The sequence below is a fragment of the Hipposideros armiger genome, unplaced genomic scaffold (genome assembly GCF_001890085.2).
Source record: "Hipposideros armiger isolate ML-2016 unplaced genomic scaffold, ASM189008v1 scaffold_19, whole genome shotgun sequence".
In the NCBI taxonomy this organism is placed as follows: domain Eukaryota; kingdom Metazoa; phylum Chordata; class Mammalia; order Chiroptera; family Hipposideridae; genus Hipposideros; species Hipposideros armiger.
Window position 1 is genome coordinate 7,312,333 of NW_017731369.1, and position 7,765 is coordinate 7,320,097.

Below are 7,765 nucleotides of genomic sequence, written 5' to 3' on the forward strand. Positions count from 1 at the left end.
CTCCCAGGTAAGGGAAGGGGGAGCACACAAGGGCTCTGAGTCCCGGGAGTCGTGGTTCAGTTGTTCAGCATGTTCACCAACCAAGGGTCCTGGATGAGAACATGAGCAAGACTTGCATGTAGCCTGCACTCGGCCTAACTGACCCATGACACATAGAAAAGGAATTCCACAACTCTAAATCCTGTGGGTTAAAACGTGATTTTTAAAAAAAAAAAAATCTAAGAACTGTAATTTTTTAAATCTCACATCCTTCATCGGGGGACTTCTGGGTCCCTCGGAAGTTAAGCATCCCTTCCCTGCCCAGGTTGCACAGTAGTTTGGGTCAAGATCACACCAGGTGCCGTTGACTTGAGTCGGTATGTTCTGTGTTAAAGGCCCCTGCATACAGGATGCTCACTCTCACCCATACTGGGGCCCTGTGTTATATATACCTGGTCCCCATTGGTGGGCATCATCCTGTGCGACTGCTGCCCCAAACCCTTACCCTTTCTTCCTGGGATCAAAGGCTTCATGGTCTCCTTGATTCTCCTCGCCTTTCTGTCTGCGACATTCTAGTGTTCTCTCTCTCATGAGTTGTGTAATGTCAGCGTCTTGGTCCCCCTTGACTTCTCCTTCACTGCATCCTCCAGTGATCTGCTGGGGAACACGGTACCACCATCTTCCTCCTCCTTCCTGTCATCAGAGCGCTGGGCAAGGGGCACAGCCCAAGCCAGGCAGCCAGGCTGTAAGAGTTTGCTCATTTACAAATACCTCGGTCCCCCCACCCCCACCCCGAGCACCAAGGACCCATACCCTAGTGCACTTTCCCTGAGATCACCAACCGTCCTCCAGGAGAAGAAGCGTTCTGAGAAGTATCTCACTCAGCCACAGCGCCCCACGGAAGCGTGCCTTCCAACAGAACTGTGGAACGTTGAGCACAGAGAGAGGCTCCATGGTGATGAGGGCCATCCACAGGGCTCAGGCTCTCCCTGTCCTGGATCCTGGAGGGAGTCTGAGGAGAGGACAGGAATTGGGTCCATGTCCTCGCCAGCCTCCCAGCGCTCTCCACAGGATGCTTATCAGCCACTAGCTGAATGACTGCACAAGGGCGGCCGGCTCGTCCACTGCAGGGTTCAGCAAATCCCTCCTTTGTCACATGGGCTCCCAGGTTGGGATGGCAGCCACCATGAGCCAGTGTCCAGGCACCTGTTGTCGCCTGAGTGGTCACGGCAACTCTGTGAGGTGGGCTCCAGGGCCAAGCCACTAGCAGGTAGAATCCCTGAGACTGTGTTTGGGCCAGTGGCATGCAGAGGCGAGAGCAGAATCAGTTTCTCTCTCATTTCCCCCGCCCCAGTCCAGCAGTCCACGACTCCACACCCAGAGTCTGAGCACTTCCCAGGGTTCAGGCCGTGTCAACCCTTACTGGAATCCCCACAGCAGCCTCCTAGGGGACATCTCCCACCACCTTCCTCACCTACAGTCCCTTCTCAACATGGCAACCAGAGCCGTCTGAGCCTGCTCAGAAGCCTCCAGGGGTCCCCCTGGGTCTCAGAGGAAGGGGCCTGGTCCTCACTATGCCTGGAGGAGGCCATGTGACCTATGCCTGTGTGAATATCAGCACACATGTGCACACACACATAGCCCCACACATGGATACAGTAAACAGTACATCTGTGGTTCAAAATTTCATGAGAAGTATTAGAAAAAAGTGTCTAAAAAGGCTCCTTGAAAGGAGACAATAATGATAAAAAAGAAGGCTGAGGAACATTGTGCTGAATGGAAGAAGCCAGACTGAAAAAGCTACATGCTGTCTGTTCCGTTTATTTGACATTCTGGAAAAGGCAAAACTATAGGGATGGAGAACAGATCAGTGGTTGCCAGTGACGGGCGTTGGGGGGTCTGGCTATGAAGGGGGGCAGCACCGGAGATTTTGAGGGTGACGGAATGTCCCATATCTGGATTGTGGTTCTTGTTCACAGCTGTATGCATTGGGGTCGACTTAAGGAAATGTACACACATTAAAAGGTGACTGTACATAAATTATATCTCAAAAACCTAACCGAGGGAAAGAAAAAGAACAGCTCAACCCTTTCTCACTGACGTGCCAAGGACAGCTAGCTGTTTAAAATCACGTTGAGTATTTTCTCTGGAATCCTCTGCCCAAAAGAGGTTGGAAAAGGAGATATTTGTTATGCAGCAGATGACATAGTTTATGGAAGACAAGCTATGCTGCAGCATCACACTCCTTTGGGGGGTTTCGGGGGTTATGAATGCTCAGACCCTCCCCCCATCCACCCCACTTCCCACTCCCCCGGAGATCATGGTCCAGCATGTGGGGGTTGGCAGATCATGGTCCAGCATGTGGGGGTTGGGAGATGATCATGGTCCAGCATGTGGGGGTTGGGAGATCATGGTTCAGCATGTGGGGGTTGGGAGATCATGGTTCAGCATGTGGGGGTTGGGAGATCATCTCTCCCGATAAGCTCCCTGAGGCCCCCCTGGCAGACGGTGCTGCTGCTGACACAACAGCCATCGCCGCCTCCTGACCACCAGGAGCCAGGGGAAATGTGCCAGGGAAGATGGTCCCGGGGCTGGGGAGGAGCCACAGCTCTGGACCATCTTGGAGACCCCTTCCCTGGGCCCCTGCTCGGGTTCTGGGATTGATGTCCCTCCCAGATCGAGAGGAAGATAGGTGAAGACACAGCACCTTGCCAGCCATCCTGACCCTGCTGGTTCTGAGCCAGGCATCACTCACGCCTAGTCAGGCACCACAAGTCCAATTTCACCTGCCTCTGTCTCGGCCTTAACCTCCCACCGCACTGGGGACACACCATGCCCTGTTGTGTCACTCTGAGGGCCGAGGGGAGGCCACCTCAGCCCATTTACAGGACATTCCGTGCTGTGACCTGTGCAGGCCTGCAGGCCTGGGACCTTGCTGCTTGTTCACCATGTCCCCAATGCTTGGCACCGTATTTGGGGAGCAGAGGTGAAGGTATTGATCCAGTGGTTCACTGGGTGACTGTCCCCCAGGGATACTAGCCATCTCTGGAGGCATTTTAGATTGTCACCATGGGGGAGGCGAGGAATGCTGTTTGGCACCTTACAGCACACAGGACGGCCCCAAACGTGGAGACAGAGCACCTGGTGGAGAAGCCCCGCTGCAAACAAGTAGCTGGGCTGGAGGCAGGAGCGCTGGGTCACAGGGCACTGGCTTCCCCGCACAGATCTTGAGTCTGCGCTTGGCCTGGGCCATGGGCCGTCAGCCCATGAGAGGAGCAGAGCCATCAGGGGCCCTTGGTCTGCTGCTCAGGCCTCACTTAGGTGCCCCCCACACAGGTCCTGGGAAGTCCACTGCCCCTTCACGATTCTGCTCCCTGGGAAGCAGCTGTCCACCCCAGGGCCCGGCAGAGCAGAGCTGGGTGTTGGCACGGGGCCACGGTGTGGGTGGCTGTGGGAACCTGAGCAGAGCATTGGTTCTCTGCAGACACGCCATTTCTGAAAACCACGTCCTGGGAAGGAGCCAGGAAGGCAGCCTTCTATCACTCATGGGTTTTCGAGTCAAAATTGGGGGCAAGCTCTGAAAAGTTGACCCAAGTGGCATTTCTTCGTTGTTTTCACCTTGCTGGCTGGTGCCACACATGTTGCAGTGACCCTAAGTCCCCACTAGAGGACGGGCTACAAAGACACCCCTCTCGAGGGGGCAGAGGGGAGGCCCCAGCAACACAGCCGACTATGGGAAGAAAAGACCACATATGCCCTCGTCCAGCAAGTTGCCACTACAGTGCCTCTAGGGACAGCGGGCCCCCAGATGGAGGAGGGGAACTGGCCCGGCTAGAGGGGAACATGAGGTACTTTTACTTTCTGTGTTAAATATTTACAATTTAAAAACAAGAACATTACTTTTGTAAACAGGAAAAAAGACAAACACTAAGTGAGCTCCTCGGCTGTCTGCCCAGCCACAGACAGAGCACAGCCCCGCCCTTGTCTGTGCTGATCCTATCCTGCTCTCAGAAAAGGCAAACTCACTTTGCCTTTAGCCTAAGAACACCCACTGTGGCCCAGCTCCCTCTGGGCTGCCTCGTTGGGGGTGGGGACACACATGTCAGCCAAGGTCAAAGGGAGGGGTCCAGGGATCTACCCGTCTGGGTTCCCAGGGGTGGGTCACCACTCCATTCCATAACTGGGAAAATCGAAACTTTGTCAAGACCAGGTATTGCAAGGGCAGCGCCCAAGACCCACCACCCCTCTCCCACAGTCATCCCCTCCCACAGCCCATGTTGCTTAGGGTTCCAGCCTCTATTTGAATCACATCCCCAAAGAACCAATTAAAAGCACACAACAAGATTCCAAAAACAGATTTATAGCGTAACAACCCCAGATGGCCTTCCTGCCCTGGTGACACTGGGGCCTAGGCTCTTGGCCGCTGCTTCCTCAGGTCCTGCCCCACCCACCGGTGCCTCCTCCCCTGCCGCAGCCCCAGCCCCAGCCCCAGAGCCCCACCTGGCAAACCCAAGTGGATGCCTGCGAGTGACGGCAGCTCTTCTCATCTCAACTCTCTTTATCATCAATGATTCCAAGACCAAACAGCATAAATGTTTTCCTGCTCCAAGTGGGCCATCGGATCTCAAATAACAATGAAAAGTAAAATCAGGCTAAAAAAGCAAAAGGTTCTGACTCCTCTATGTGTTCTGGCTGGTCTTCCTGGGAGCAGAGAGGACCCAGAAGAGGAAACGCCTTCCTGCTCCACGGCTGCCAGTCACCCACACCCCCTGAAGCAGGCATCTCTCATCCCCAGTCACAGTCTCAGGCAAACTGATGGCACTGTGGCTTTCTTCTACTTTCTAAATACTTCTGGGAGCACACAACCAAATTACATTCCAGCTCTTCCCCCCAAAAATAAAGACAGAGAAGTTAGCCTAGTTAACACCGGGACAGACCATGAATTATGAATTGGGGTGTTTTCTCCGCAAGCCAGGTGAGGGTTATATGAGGACATCCCCACAGCACTCTTAACAGATGGAACATGAAGGTAGTGCACAGAACAAAAGGGTTCCAAAAGAACATGACTTCTTTCTCCAAGCTCTGAGTCATAACGTCAGGCTGCTCGGAGTCTACACACCAGACACCGTGGTCCCAAGGAGCTCAGGCAATTCCGAGATGCCTGTGACCACGTTCACCAAGTGACAAAGGGACAGAGCAGATAGGCTTTCTGTTGTTCTCAGTCACTGCTCGTGGGCACTAAAAAATGACCTCACAGTGGCAGTGCAAGAAAACCTGGGCAAGCCACCAACTCAAAACCAGCCCTGAAGTGTGGTCAGGGTGGAGAGATCAGCTGGCTAAGGGAGCGGTCTTGGCTGTCTGGGCTGCAGCAGTGAACTCCAAGTTCTCGGTGAAAGAGAAAGCTTGGCACATCAACTTGGCCTCTGGGCTAGTTCTGCATGAAGCAGGAATAGAGGCCCACCTGCATCTAGCCAGTTGGCCACTGTGTGCACTCCCCGCCCTCCACATTGGCCAGGACTTGTCTGGTCCTGAGCTGCCCGGCATCAGGACAGGAGAGTACGGGAGGGGAGCAGGGCAGGTATGGCAGTGAGCACCAGCCACAGTGAGCCAGACGCCAGGCAGGGGGACCTGGGGTGTGGCCAGGAAGGGAGGTCCCAGTCTGGACCAAGGAACGAGGGAGTTGGAAACCCTCCCATCTCCACGAGGCCTCCAAACCTGTTCACACTCAGCAGTGGATGCTGGAGGTCTGAGCTGGATGGGCAGATATAACTGGATATACTGCGAGGCCTGTTGTCACATAGCTGAAAAAAACAAGGTCATTTGCAACAGCCTCATGCAATGAGCATTCAGCCTTGATACAGAAGAATCTCCAATGACGTGTGTCTGAAAACGCCAATCACCCTCTTCAGGTAGGCAGCAGAGATGCAGCCGAGGTTCCTTCCAGGCCATACAACACCTATCCACCCTCACAGCAGGAAGGTGGCAAGGCGAAGGTGGTGCCAACGATGGAAAAACGTCTAAAGACCCTCCTAGGTCCACCTGTCAACTTCCCCAAATCAAGCACCACATGGGTGGAGCTGGTCCCTAAAGTGGATCATTCCGGTTCCTTGCTGGACCTGCAATGAATTAACTGGTTTGAAGTTCCCCTGACGAGCCGCCTGACCATTCCCTTGACCAAGGGAAGCCAGCTGGTCTTGCGTCCCTGCACACTCACCTGCTGAACCGGAAACTGAGAGCTGGCTGAGGACACATCAGAATGGGAAAACAACACGTACTCTGGATGACAGGCTGGGTGGACAAGCCCTTGCCTTCACTGCTGCTCGCCCTGCAGGGCCTCACTGTGGGCCACTGCCAGCGGCCACTCCACAGGCCCTGGCGTCCCACCTCACACCAGAGACAGGGCCAACATGAACACAGCCAACAGCCCATGGTTATTTCAGTCATTATTAGTGGAAACGATGGATAGATCCAAACACCAAAAGCAGGTTACATCATTCAGATCTGAGATTGGGTTTTAATCAGAAGTGCTTATCTTCGATCTGTTTACACTTCACAATGCTTGGGAGGTCTCAGATGGAGATGAATCCCTTAGAGCAAGCCTCGGGCTCTGGGTCAAGTAGGCAGGTTTTATTTAAGCAACTGGAACTTAGAGAACAGCTTGCATGCCCAGTTGTCCTTCACTTTCATTTTCCTCAAAGCTTCATGGCCATAGTTATCACCGTTGAGGCCTGGCCACACGAGGCATGAGAAAAAGTCACACTGCAAGACAGTGGAGGTGTGACACTGCTTTCAGACTGTCCTATCAAAGACAAGGATACTGGGACCATGCCTCAACTTGACTGCAGGACCTGATAGAAGGATCTAGAAGGTGAGCCGTGGGCGTGCATCTCTGACAGGATTCAACTGACAGCACCAGGCAGCTGAACTCTGCTGCTGCCCGGGAGGGACCCCACCTTCTCTGCTTGCCTCTCCCAGGTCTTCCCAGAACCTCCTGGAAGGGCCAGTTTGCCATTTTGGGTCTGTACCCCAAAACTTGTCAATTCTATGATATTAGGAAGCAAAGGAAGGTCCAAGTTGCCAAACATACTGAAGCTCTGGCAATGAGATTTTTTATTTTTAAAAAAAGGTCAGTCAGGGAGACATTGGGAAAACAGAGTACACATTTCACGGGACAGCTTAGGTTGGTCTCTTACATGAAGGCACCACAAAGCTGCCCCCAGTGTGAGGGCTCGGCACAGTCCACCCAACAAGGACAAGCGACGGAGCGGGAGACAAAGTCTGCCCTGCCCCCTGTGAAGTGCACTTCTGGGCAGGTGGTGTGGAGATGGCTCTCTGTGGGCTGCAGGGAGAGCTGAAATATTCTCGGAGGCTTGTACACATGTAGGGCTTTACTCTTCAGGGGACATGGGTCAGCAGGGACCTCAGAGGGTGTCCCCAAATGCAGGTGCCAACCCGATACGGGCATGCCAGCAGAAGGGTCCATGCTTGGGGTCTCCATGAGAAAGGATCCCGAGAGTTCTGGTCTCCAAAGTGCGCCCCTATCAGTATGGTGTGACTTTTCTAGAAAGCTGCCCTCTCGCCCGCAAAGGGGCTGCACAGTCATTGTGTGCAGCCATTTCTGGCTCTTTCATTGGGATTCTGACACCAGACCCTGTGCTGTGCCGGGGGAGGGGACGGCATGTACGCAACAAGGGCCGACTGGAACTGGCAGTAGTGAAGGTTTAAAGCTGGAGAGAGGTCAGGGAAAGCACATGGGTGCAGCCTGGGGACCAGGGCCGGCGGGCGG

General features: G+C 54.1%; 1 long non-coding RNA gene across 1 annotated transcript; it reads right to left on the reverse strand.

Annotated features, from left to right (window-relative positions):
- Positions 1-7,759, reverse strand: LOC109378776 (uncharacterized). Its single transcript, XR_002123063.1, has 3 exons — positions 4,480-7,759; positions 485-991; positions 1-89 (listed from the first exon to the last, which is right to left on the reverse strand). It is a non-coding gene; the product is annotated as an uncharacterized LOC109378776 (long non-coding RNA).
- Positions 7,760-7,765: the final 6 nt, after the last annotated feature.